Genomic DNA, 13433 nt, shown 5'->3' on the forward strand with positions numbered 1-13433 from the left:
AGAGTCAGAGCACAAAGCAGAGTATTTGGCACTGAGGATCTGACCATCATACCAAGGATGTCTCAGGGGATTTTACTTTGGACTAACCCTGTAGATTGGACATCCCTGAGCAGCAGTAGAGCAGTATGGAAACACTTCTTTGCTTTAGTTCCCTCCTGCATAAGGAAACCTCATGAGCTCTAGGGCTGCTCTACAAAGGCAACAAAACCTCAGTAAGCAGGAATAGCCAAATTAAAAGTATGCTTCAGACCCAAGTCAAAATTTAATATGAATGTTTCCGTTACCAATTAAATCTCATAAAGTGATTCAAACTTACAGAACAAGTCAGGAAAAACCCCTCAGTGTATCTGTCTACAGAGATGCCCCCAGCCTCAAGCAGAACCACATTTTCTTATCCTTTCCCCTCTCAGAAGCAGGAACCAACCAGCCATTTTCAGGCTGGGGCAAAGGGCAGAGCTCAGGAGTCAGTGGGGGTACTAAAACAGGGGCACATTAAATACATTTCACAGGATACAAATTTACCGCACTTTTATTACACTGACTGGTACAACTGGAAACCTGGAGCTTACTCTAATGGTAAAAATACTGTAGACACAGCAAAGTAACACACAGAATGAAACTTCTCAGGTTGCGATGTCTCGCGCGAGGCTTTTCTCCCAACGGCACGCACCGCATCCCACCCCACATCGCACTCCGCATCCCATCCGCGCCCGCGGCTCCGGCTGCCGCCGCCAGGTGGCGCGGTCGGCCCGGCGCGCCCCCGGCCGGTCGGGAGTGTTCCGGTAGGGTGCCGGCGGGGCCGCGCCGAGCGCTGCCACCGTGGCCCGAGCTCCAGACGCCCCTTGGCCGCTCTGATCCGAATTCGGGTCAAACCCCGGGGGAACCGGGGCAGACGATGCGGGGCCTGTGCTCGGGAACGCGCTCGCTCTGTCTCGCCGTGGGCGGCCCGCGCCGCCTGGCAGGCTAGGGCACGACCGGGACGGACCCGGCTGCCGCGCGCACGGGCTAAGGCCAGCCCTCCCCTCACGGCTCTCAGCTGGGCTGAGCAGCAGCTGCCCCGCAAGGAGCAGCCGTGGCACCCCCCGCTGGCGGGGCAGCCCTCAGGCTCCGAGTCCCGGGAGCGGCCGCACCCCCGGCCGGTCAGAGCCGCTGGCACCGCCTGAGCCCCGGCGTTCTCCACAGCTCAGCCCCGCAGCTGCCTCACCCCGGCTGCTGCTGCAGGTCCAAACAGGGTAGCGGAGTACGGGTTACAATTAACAGAATTAAAAATAGGCTTTGAATAAACTGAGCACCCGGAGAGGCTAGAAATTTGTTGTGCAGGTGGCACGTTAGGAGGAAAATGAGTGGTATTATTCAAACAAAGTTAATCCAAGACACCCCAGCGCGGGAGCTTCGATACCAGGCAAGTACCTTTAAGCTTGTTTACGAACCAAGCCCAGTGCGGGCAGCACCTGCACCGGGCAGTGCAAGCCCCCAGAGCCAGCTCTGCCAGCAGCGAGCCCCCGGCAGGGCCAGGCCAGAGCCTGGGCCCTTGTACTCAGGAACTCCAATATTTGGGAAATTCGAGTTTGCTTTCCAGCTGGACTTAAGGCTGAGGATCTCTCGCTGAAAAAGATGCTACAAAAAAACAAGCCTATTTTATTTAAATACCAATCTGGCTTGTATTTAAATTTCTTACAGATCTATCTTTAAGATAATAGCCATGAAACACTGGATGTGGGTTTCCTTCCTCTCAGCTGATGTTCACAAGTCGATCCTGGGAAAGGAGAGACTGTCCAGCTGGTTACACTGGAGAAAATGTGAAACAGATTTTGAATAAAATGCTGTGCAGTTCAAAAACGAAACCTGGGAGAAACAAAAGGAAAGAGTAAGAAGTTGGGGGGGGGGGGAGGTGTCTTTTTTTTTAATACTAACTCTTTATAGTTTTGGGTATTTATGGATTATTTATAACTAGGATCGAGTTTTCAGATAGAAACGGGATTTTTAATATCAGCAGTCTTCAGAATTTTTTTATTGAGGAAACATGCTTGTATGGCTGTGGAAGCCATTGTGATGACTGGAGTAAAAGAGTACAGATGGAGAAGACTGGGTTAAATTAATTCCTGTTAAATACCTACCAGAAGGTAGGTAATACCTACCAGACTTGCTGTCTGTATGAGGAGCTGGAGACAAGAATTGTACCAGGGTAAAAAGGATAGTGTGGCTATTTATAGTGCTGCCTTCAACACCATAGGAATTCAAAGGATAACTCCACCTTGGCACACAGTCCTCTCATCATCTTCTTCTGTCAAGATTAAATGGGGCCTGAGATAATTTCCCATACAAATCCTTTCCAGGAAGGATCTGTGCAACAAGGAGCTACCATGGTACAAATCACTGCAGAGGCCAAGTCCTCCTCACCCAGCCAAATGTCAGCACTTTCCTTTTGGTAGTTGGAGGAAGAGGAGAAAAAGACCCTTAGAAGCCTCATCACTTAAGCAGGAAAGACCAAAACATTTTGCCTGCCATGCATCCTTTCTCCCTGCACTGTCCCCTGCCCTTCTTACAATGGGTGCTCTGGGGGACTTGCAAACAAAGGACAAATGTAGCTCCAGCACAATCCCAGTGTCAGGCAGCAAAGAGAGGAATAGGAGTGCAGTACTGGCACACAGTCATGGTCATTCATGGGTGCCACTTGAGGTGAGGCCCTTACCCTGTGTGCCCCTCTTTCCTCTGCAGAACCATCCATCTCTGGGAAGGAATGGGCTCCAGTAGGTGTGCAGGGCACCTATTTATCCATAGAAATTAGCTTTAATGTTGAGAATACAAATGAAAGCAGCTTTGGAAAGGGTATTAACAGAAACCTGACTGCCACTCTAAAAAAAAGATACACTCCTGGAGTTCCTTAGCTTCCCTCTTCTTTTAGCATCATGGTGCCTCAGATCTTTCCTTCTCATCTTCCACCTTCCAGTTTCTTTTTAATAGGAGCTGCTTTTTCATTCTTCACAAAGCACTACATACTCTGTCTCAATGCTCCTCTTTTGTAATTCTGTTACCAAGCTGTCTGCTAGGTGGGGAGCAGAACGTGCAGGACTTGGTACTGCCTTTGAGGTACAGGTAATTATTATGTGCATCTGTTATTGTGGTTACTGCCTCAACAGGTGGAAAACATGCTGTTCTCTGATAGATTTGCAGCACTCCATGCTCCTGCCTTTTCTTTTCTCTAAAGCCAGTCGTGTGGTGTTCCTAAAATAATAAACACAGCCTCACTGCTGCCACAAAAACCCCTGGTAAATATATTTTTATGGGAATGAAGTATTAAAAGATTTGAACACTTACTCACTGAAAGCAAAATATGAGCAGTAAGGTTGGGTAAAGATTCAAAGGCTGGTTTGCTTCCTTTCCCTGGGGCACATCAAGGCTGTACTGTTTGCACTTCAGAGATGGATAGTGGGGAATTACTTAACCTGAAATGATGGAAACAATTCAGACTATAATAATATAGCATAAGAGTTTCTCATATTACATCTATTCCCCATACTGCTGGCTATACTCTGCCTTCAGATTCACGTGCACAACTCTCATTGGAATCTGGAGGAACTGTATTTGAAGCCAAAATGCATTTCATTGTCTTTCTGAAGTCTCTCTGCAGCTTAGTGGCTAAATTCTGAGCTCAAGAGCTGGGAACAAAGCTTGTCTAAACATTTCCCAGGGTCTGTCTCTGTGAGATTCCCATCTGTTGTGTTGTATTTTGAATTTCATCTTCCTACTTTCCTAAAAACACAAAGCAGAAACACACATTTCCTCTGCCCTGGAGTACAGCAGTCACCTAATTTCCCAGCAGGTTCTCTCAACAACATACAGTGGATCCAAGTTTGTCTAAAAATGCTACAAGCCCTTTGTGGAGAAGAAAGGGAGGCGACCACAAATGTGGGCCAAGTTTCTGAGTGTTATGAAAAGCCCCTGCCCCCTGAAGGGGCTCCATTTCCTGTTTCCTCTCTCCCAAAATTGTCACCTGGGCTTGGGTTTTGTTAAGAGAAATATACATTGCTCAAGTCCAGGCTCTAGGTCTTTGGTTTGTGCTTCCTGCTGATACTGCAGAGACTACAAGAGCCATGAAAGCTGAGTCTGACTTTGGGGATTCACATTTGCAATACCAGAACAAATTAAATGGAGAACATGTTAAGTGAATTGGGAGATTGTTGTTGACCAACAAATCTTCATTAAGTTCCCACACCAAGCTGTGCTGCACCTCTAATGAAACTGATCATTGTTTCTCCTATGTTTCAGCTATTTTGGCACCAGGTTTGAGAGAAATTCAGACTTACTTGAGGTTTAATTAGAAATAAAACACAATCTATCTTGCGCACCCAGTTTGGAGTGGTTGGTGCATCTTTCCAATAGTTTCATTCTGTTCCCCACCTGTTACTTACTGCCTTGGTTTTTGCTAGTTCTTTTATTTACTGCCAGTGACTCATGGAGACTTTGTTCACTGGTTTATAGTGACTTTCTGGATCACTGGTTTAAATCACCATTAGTGGTTTGCATCACCAGATGTTTCAGCTCAGGAGTTGCCAGCATGAACCCCAAGAGTTTGTATGACTTGCACCTCCCAAAAGCTAATCCTATGCCCAGAATAACAAGCTTTCACAGGATTAGAGCGAAGTCCTGTTCTGATGATTTCTGTGACTGAAGGGAGGCTACCACAGCTGGGCCTCTGAGAGCCTTCCCTGCAGACCATTAGAGAAATATGACCCCATAGGTATAACTCAGATACCAAGTTGCTCTGCTGTATGGCTTTAAAAACACTCTGTCCAGTTTAGGACAGAGAAGTTTAAGGGAAAAGTACAGAGTGAACATGAGGAAGTACTCAGCAGTACTGAGAATGACACAGCCTAAGCAGAGCAGGATCCTCTGCTCCAGACTGTCTTTGCCATGAGGGAAGAAACAATTACTGTCTCTTTTAAGAATAACATAAGAAACAAAATGTACATGCAAATATAGCATAAGCGGGGAAGTTAGCCTTCAGTGTTATCCTCTGACAGATACCCTTTATGGTATGGTGGCCAATCTACTTGTTGGCTGTGGAGCTTGGCCATACCCCATACCACGTTGTCCTCTGAGTCAGATAACACTCAAAAAATTTAGATGGCCCTCAACCTTTTCCATACATAAAAGAACACATCAGTTATTTGGATCTATGCAGTAGCACCCCAGCACACAAACCTATGGGTTTCCAGCACTTGGGCACTGCAGCCTCCCCTTCACAAAGGTTCCTCTTGTGTCCCAGGTTGCACTGAAGAGTGCAACCGCAACAGCTGCCTTCTAATAGGATTTTTTTTTTTTTGTATTAGAAGTTACCTGTTTGCTATGCTGTGGAAGAAAATATGTTCTGTTTTTGTAGTGGGTGATCTATGACATTTGGGGACATATTTTTAACTGCTGGTTTGTTTTAGAAAAATGGTAAGAGTTAACCTGAAGGACAAATTATCAGAAAAACCTATAATCCCAAGAGCTAACACAATTGCTGAGAAATTCTAGGCCTCAAATCAGCTCTGCTACAGATTATGATGAATTTTTATTTTTTTCCCCTGCACAGACTTAGAAGCAAGATTTTACCATAAGAAGAAAGCAATTTTCTTAGCTAACTAGGGATTTCATCTCTTTCCCTTGCATCTCTTAGACTATACACACATAAGCAAGCAAGTTTCAGCTGTGTTCAGTCTCACTCTGACCTCTGTACTAACTAGATTTACTGGTTTTAGTTCTCAAATAGTGTATTACGTTATAATTCAAAGGATCTGATTAGAACTAGCCGGTATTTTAATGATTTATGAGGGGCATCTGCAACTGCATGGGTAGCATACACATTGTGTCACTGCTGTAGGAGGAATTTGCATTGATCATACCAGCATGTTTCAAGACAAGAGCATGTCAAATTCCTGTCAGCCTGAGTTCACAAACTTGATCTGACAGGTGGCCAGGCTTGCACTGGGACTGACCATAATTCTCATGGTGGGAATAAAACAAACCAGCTGGATTGCTTCTAGCCATTGCATTATGAGCAGATTTCCATTCCTTTCTGTTGTTTTGTCTTGCAGTGCTTAAGAAGGTGTTTATCCTTCCCAGTTTTGCAGCCAGGAACCTGGGCCACAGGAACTTGCAAAAGCTCTGTCTGTGGTTTATCCTTCTGCCCTCTTCCTCCTTGATTTTTTCCCCTGATCTTGCAGCATCTGTCAGCTTAGACTGACAAGTTTTGGTCCTTTGCAGTGCAGCTCTTTTCCTCCCAGAGCATTTTCTTGTAGTCACTAGATGTCCCAATTTTCTGGTTTATTGTTTTTTTTTTTTTTTCAGTTGCATTTCATTTGATCCTACCTCCTTTCCAGAATGTTTGTAAGCCTTTCTTTTCTGAGGAGCAAAATTCCGTTTCCCTTCCCCAAAGGAAATGAAATTTCCTCTGGGGAAGGGAAATGGAATCTTGTGGAACAGCAAAAAAAGGCTTACTAACATTCTGGAAAGGAGATAGGATCAAATGAAATGCAATTGAAAAAAACCCAAAAAAACCCCAAAAATCAGGAGATTTAGTAACTACTAGAAGGTTGTCTGGGAGGAAATGAGGTGTAGTGCAAAGGACCAAATCAGGCCAAAACTCACCTCACAGATGTTGCAAAAGCAGAGGAAAAATCAAGGAAGAAGACAAAACTTTGAGGGGAAGATACGAGGGGCATTGCATGGCTACTTAAAAAAAAAATCTTCGTTTAAGTAAAACCCATTGAAAGGCATGGCATGCCATCAGCTGCAGGGACATGCACCAAAGCATTCCCAATGGATCCCCATTGAAATCTTGCGGAACTGCAAAAAAAGGCTTACAAACACTCTGGAAAGGAAATATGATAAAAAGAAATGCAATTGAAAAGAAACCCAAAAAACCCCGAAAATCTGGAGATTTAGTGACTACAAGAAAGTGGTCTGAGAGGAAATGAGGTGCAGTACAAAGGACCAAATCAGGGCAAAACTAATCTCACAGCTGTTGCAAAAGCAGGGGAAAAATCAAGGAAGAAGACAAAACTTGGAAGGGAAGATATAAGAGACATGGCATGGCTACCTGAAAAAAAAAAAAAAAAAAAAAAAATCTTCGTCAAAGTCAAAGCTATCAAAAGGCATGGGATACCATCAAGGATATGAGATTGGAGGAAAAAAAAAATTTGGGAAATTTAGGGACTACAAGAAAATGGACCAGGATTACAGTAGGTGCAGTACAAAGGACCAAATCAGGGCAAAACTCGCCTCACAGCAGTTGCAAAAGCAGGGGAAAACTCAAGGAAGATATCACTGGTGGGAGGGTCTATATGAACAGGAGGGGACTGGTGTGGAACGTGCCTTGAGCTGTTTTATTTTTCAGCATCAGTTTCATTACATGGTTATGGCAATGGGAAGATGCCATCAGCTCACATCCCGGGCAGCAGACCAAGAACTTAATGTTACAACTTAAGTTTATAACCTTTTTGACCAATAACACAAAGCAGAAGCATATTGACAGTGGTTCCATCCAACCAAGCACACATACCATTGGTTAAAACAATGCCTGCTTATTTTGAATACAATCCCCGCTTGTAAGCCTTAAAATACAATGCACAGAGCTCCATTAATAAGTTTCAAACTTCCTAATATCATGCTAGATAAACTTTTCAGCAGCTTAGGGAGTTGTGCTAGTCAAACGTTAATACACGGACCATTGTTCTATTCATCCTGTCTTTTCTACTTTTTCAATAATTTTTCTCTGGACAAATCTCATGACTACTGCTTACCTCTAATCACAGTTCTGTTGTCTCTGAGGCATGCCTATTGAAGCTTTCCCAAAACCCCCTGATTTCGTGTATTCCCATTAAAGAAGACAAAACTTGGAGGGGATGATATGAGAGACACGGCATGGCTACTGGAAAAAAAAAAAAAGAGAAACGAAATTTTATTTAGGAACGGAAACGAAATCTTGCGATTTCAATGGGGATGAATTGGGCAAGCTTTGGTGCAAGTCCCTGCACTTGATGGCATGCCATGACTTTTGATGGCTTTGACTGGGCGAACATTTTTTTTTTAAGTGTCCTTTCCATTTCTCCCTTATCTTCCCCTTCAAGTTGTGTCTGCCTCCATGATTTTTCCCCTGCTTTTGCAACAGCTGTCAGGTTAGTTTTGGCCTCTTTTGGTCCTTTACTCTGAACCTCATTTTTGTCACAGCCACTTTCTTGTCGTCACAAAATTTCCCAATTTTTTTTTTCCCCTTGAATTTCATTTCCTTTGATGGTATCTCTATTCCTGAGTGTTTCTAAGCCCTTCCTTTCTGTTTTGGCCTTCAGCAGGGATATGTTTTGGCAAGCCTTGGTGTACGTCGTGCATGTCCCTGCACTTGCTGGCATGCCATGCCTTTTGGTTGCTTAGAATTTGGTGGAGACCTCTTTTTTAATTTTTTTTTCTTGAAGTATTTTTTCCATTTCTCCCATATCTTCCCCTCCAAGTTGTGTCTGCCTCCTTGATTTTTGCCGTGCTTTTGCAACAGCTGTCAGGTTAGTTTTGGCCTCTTTTGGTCCTTTGAACTGAACCTTATTTCTGCCCAGACCACTTTCTTGTAGTTACCAAATTTCCCATTTTTCTTTTTTTTTTTTTAAATTTTATTTCCTTTGATCTTATCTCCATTCCAGAGTGTTTGTAAGTCCTTTTTATTTGTTTTGGCCTTCAGCGGGGATCCATTCTGGCAAGGCTTGGTGTATGTTATACGTGTCCCTGCAGTTGTTTGCATGCCATGCCTTTTCATGGCTTTGACTTTGGCAAAGATGTTTTTTTTTTTTTTAGTATCCATGCCATGTCCCTCATATCTTCCCCTCCAAGTTGTGTCTGCCTCCTTGATTTTTGTTTTGCTTTTGCAACACCTGTCATGTTAGTTTTGGCCCCTTTTGGTCCTTTGCACTGCACCTCATTTCCACCCAGACCACTTTCTTGTAGTCACCATATTTCCCAATTTTCCCTTTTTTGGGGTTTTTTTGCATCATTTCTTTTGATGATATTTCCTTTCCAGAGTGTTTGTAAGCCTTTCTTTGCAGGGTCGCAAGATTTCGTTTCCCTTCCCGAAAGGAAATTTCATTTCCTTTCGGGAAGGGAAACGAAATCTTGCAATTTTAATGGATTAGACCTGGAATATTTTGATTGTATTGTTGGTGACTTAGCTTTGCCTGTTGAAAGATGTCTGGAAGGTGTGCCATTTCATCAGGAGCTGCATGGGAATCTGCTTTGCGATTAACTTCTTCGATGTCTCCTGGCAAATCGGTGGTTGACCTCACATGCATCACATAGAAAGGGTGCTCCGGCTGCGAAACGAAATAAATTAGTTTTGAGAGCAACCTGTGGAGATGCTCACCCTCAATGTCCTTGAGAACTGCCTGCACCGCCCTGGACACTACTCCCACCACGTAGGCTGAATCAGTAACCAAATTAATTGGCTCCGAAAACTTTTCAAAGGCTCTCACAACTGCAGTCAGTTTAGCAATCTGGGGCGACCCCTCCACAAACTCAACATCAGCTTCCCAATGCTGGGTCCTGGGATTTCTCCAAGTTATCACCGACTTGTGGGATGCTCCAGATGCATCAGCGAACACTGTAAGTGCCTTGAGTGGCCTACGACTCCTCTTCTCAGGAGCAATGAGATGGAATTCCTCGTTGAACAGCTTGTGTGACGGGGCCTGGACTGATACCTGTCCACTGTAGCTGTCCAGCGATAGCTGGAAACTGGCATTTTTCTGGAATAGGTCATTGAACCTTTTCTTTGTCAACTTCTCAGGAGAGCTCTTTCCCTCCTTAGCAAGATGGACTGGAAGGTGAATACACCTAAAGTCACAACCGGCCAGCTCACGCAATCTTATCCTGGCCTTCCAGATCAGCTGAGCTATCAGCTCCTGTGGCTGTGTGATGGTTTTGGATCTCTGATGGGAGAGGAAAACCCACTCTATGATTAGAAGTGGATCTTTTCGTACTTCAAACCACTGGAATATCAACCCATGTATGTGTGGTAACTTCCCCAAAACACTGAATTCGAAAGGCAGCTCAGGCTTGTAACGATGAGCCTGCCTCTCGGCCAAAGCCTTCTGAACTTTTTGGAGGGCAGTTTTAGCTTCTGGGGTCAGTTCCCTGGGAGAGGCTAGCTCTCTCTCTCCCTTCAGTAAATTTGAGAAGGTGAGATGGGTCCCTGTTGGTGAGACCCAGCCAAGGCCTCACCCAGTTCAAAGACCCACACAAGGAATGGAGATCTGCTCGGGTTTTGGGATCACTCTTTAATTTCCAATTTCTGAGGAACAATGGTCCGCGCAGTGATTTGCAAGCCCAGGTAGTTCCAAGGTGGCATCCTCTGAACCTTGTTTTCCTGCAGTTGGAATCCAGCAGAGGTTAAAACTTTTACCACTAGGTCAAGTGTGTCTTGGAGTATTATGGCATCGGGGGCACACACAAGCACATCATCCATGTAGTGTAGGATGATTGCCTCCTTTTTCTGGGCGCGCACTGGGGACAGCAATGAAGCCACGTACCATTGGCAGATGGATGGACTGCATTTCATTCCCTGTGGCAACACTTTCCAGTGGTAGCACTTCATTGGAGCTTTTTGATCGGTGATAGGAACGCGAAAAGGCAAACCGTGAGGCGTCTTCCGGGTGTAGAGGAATATGGAAGAAACAGTCCTTGATGTCTAGGACAGCCAATTGCCAATTCTGGGGGAGCATCGTTGGGGAGGGCATCCCTGGCTGGAGAGACCCCATGTCCACAATTCTCTTGTTTATTTCTCTTAAATCATGGAGGAGCCACCACTTATCCTTCCCTGGCTTTTTTATTACAAAGACTGGGGGATTCCAGCAGCTAGATGTCTCTTCAATGTGTCCTTTAGCCAATTGTTCTTCCACTAGCTCCTCAAGCGCCTTTATGTTTTCATTACTGAGTGGCCACTGTTTTACCCAGACTGGATCATTTTTCAGCCATGTTAACTTGTGGGCAGGATGCTCCACAGTGGCCGCTTTTAAAAATCCTGTGGTGTCTTAGGGATGACCAATTTGACTCCCCACTGGGACATGGTGTCTATACCCCACAAGGGAGCTTTGTATTAGTAACAAATGGACGGACACTGGCCAATTTTCCGTCTAGTCCCTCAATTTGCACGATGCTTTTTGATATCTTTGCCAATGTGACTCCTCCTACACCTTGGATTTGACCAGCCACGGGCTGTAAATCCCAATGTGACGGCCACAACCTTTCAGGTGTGATTGTCACATCTGCCCCAGTGTCAAGCAACCCTTTTACGTGGAGATGTTCTGTTCCACGCATTAGGTTGCATCCCATGATGGGTTTGTCCTCGCCAACCACTTCTGCCCAGTACACACCAGGTGCCTTGTCATCTACTGAAATTTCTGCTGGAACAGGAATGGCCTGGGCGATGATTTGCCCCTTGGCCAAACAGAAGGGTGGCTGTGGACAGCGCTTTAGGAGAATGAGGTTAGGTGTGTCCCCTTTGATGGTCATGGGAACCACCTCAATCTCCATGGGTGTGTGTGCAGTGTCCCCCATAACAAAGTACTCACTGTCCAATCCTGTGCAATCTTTTGTCAAGTTCTGCGAGTCTTCTGGTAGGCCCACTCCAATGACTATCCATTGGGTAGACCTGAAAGAAAAAGCTTTGGTGGTCACAAGCTTGAAACGCTTGTGAGACCACCAGATTTTATCCTGTAAATGGTTATTTTGTTTTCCCCCACCCTGCTTCCCTTCCTCCCCCTTTTCTATTTTGAGGGAGGTTTTCCCCTTAGGGAAGCCCTCCGCATTTATGTCGTGGTGCTGGGTGGGTTTGCTGGCTTCGGAGTTTTTTGGTGTGAAGGGTGTCTTTTGTTGCTGGCTCTGGGGGCAGTCCTGGGCAAAGAGTCCTGGTTTTTTGCACATGAAGTAAATGACATGTTGAAGTTGTTCTGGTGACATCTGTCGCCTCCTGACTCCTGGAGATACAGCTGCCACCACCTCTGGGTTTGTTGACCTTGACCATGCCTCCCATGCAGCAAACAGTTCCGCCTTCCTAGCACAGGCTTCGATCATCTCTGCCAGTGTAGGTGGGGGGTTGAGAGGCAGTCCCAGGAGGACCCTGCTGCAGACTTCATTGGCATTCCTCTGTGCCATCTCTTTCACTTTCTCCATTTGTGTCTTGGGGTCCCGTACTTGTCTCTCAACCAGTGTACCGAGTCAGTTGACAAACTGCAAGAAACTTTCTGAAGGAGACTGTTTAATGTCAAGGAAACTACCACTAGGTTCAACAGTTGGTAACTGGTTAAAAGCCTTGTATGAAACTTTTGAAATCTTATCTAGAATGAATTTTGACAACACCCGAGCTTGGTCCTCAGGCTTATTCCACTCCTCCTCGCCGCATAAATGTTCATAAGTAATGTTATTGCTTTCTAAATCTTTGGCACCCTGACGGGTTTGCTTAAGTTCCTCCACAAGATCCCTGAGAGATCTCTTCCAGGAGCTTTCCCATAGATCAAATTGACTGCGTAAGCAGGCACCGGAAAAGATCTACGACATCAGTAGGAACCAATTCAAGGGATGTTAATGTAGCTCTCATCATGCTTCTAAAAATTTCACTATTTCTCCCAAATTCTAATTGACTTTTACAGAACTTGCGCTTTGTGTGATATGAAAAGGGCTGGTAGGTTCTAGGACCAGCCCTACCACCCGTGTATTGAACAGGGGCTACCAAGGGGATTACTTCTTCCTCCCGGTTTTGGACCCCAGGATTTCCCCTTTCAGCCCCACCCCCGTGGGACCTGGCAGGGGGACCACCCCGTCCCCCAGCCCCACTCCCATGGGAACCGGGAAGGGGACCATCCCCTCCCTCAGCCCCACTGCTTGCGAAGCAGGCGGGGAACACCCTTCACCCCACCCCTATGGGGAATGGGAGAGGGTACACCCCCTGCCTCTGCCCCCCCCACCCCAGCGCCTTGGAAACTGGGAGGGAGGACATCCCCTCCCCCTGCCCCACCCCCGTGGGAAGCAGGCAAGGGCCCACCCCCCCAGCCCTCAGCTCCACCCCCCCAACCCTCGGCCCCACCCTCTTGGGACCCAGGCAAGGGGGCGTCGGGAACAGGCAGGGAGGCGGGGCAACTGTGGGAACCAGGGGCGGGGCCACAAAATGACATGACGGGGGGCGAGGAGACAAAGGGAGGGGGAGAAGCGTCCGAGGGAAGGAAGGGGTTGTGAGACCAGAAGGGGTTGGGGGAGGGGACGGGTGGGTGAAGGGGAGAAGAAGGGTAAGTGGAAGGCTGAAACACGTGGATGCCGCCATTCTGGGCTCCGGCCATGTGGTCGGCAGTATCCTGAATGCCAACCATGTGGTCCCAGCCATTTTGGGAAGTGGGGGAGTCAGAACGCAAATTCGGGGT

The 13433-nt window shown here is 46.2% G+C and overlaps 1 protein-coding gene across 1 annotated transcript in view; it reads left to right on the forward strand.

Annotated features, from left to right (window-relative positions):
• The first annotated feature begins 798 nt into the window (after positions 1-798).
• LOC132329830 (dual specificity protein phosphatase 13-like) overlaps positions 799-13433 on the forward strand; it is a 38338-nt gene continuing 25703 nt past the window's right edge. The window contains exon 1 of the mRNA XM_059851326.1: positions 799-1402. The gene's annotated coding sequence lies outside the window, so the exon portion shown is untranslated. The remainder of the gene's footprint in view (positions 1403-13433) is intronic.

This window comes from Haemorhous mexicanus, chromosome 7 (assembly GCF_027477595.1).
Source record: "Haemorhous mexicanus isolate bHaeMex1 chromosome 7, bHaeMex1.pri, whole genome shotgun sequence".
NCBI classification, from domain to species: Eukaryota; Metazoa; Chordata; class Aves; order Passeriformes; family Fringillidae; genus Haemorhous; species Haemorhous mexicanus.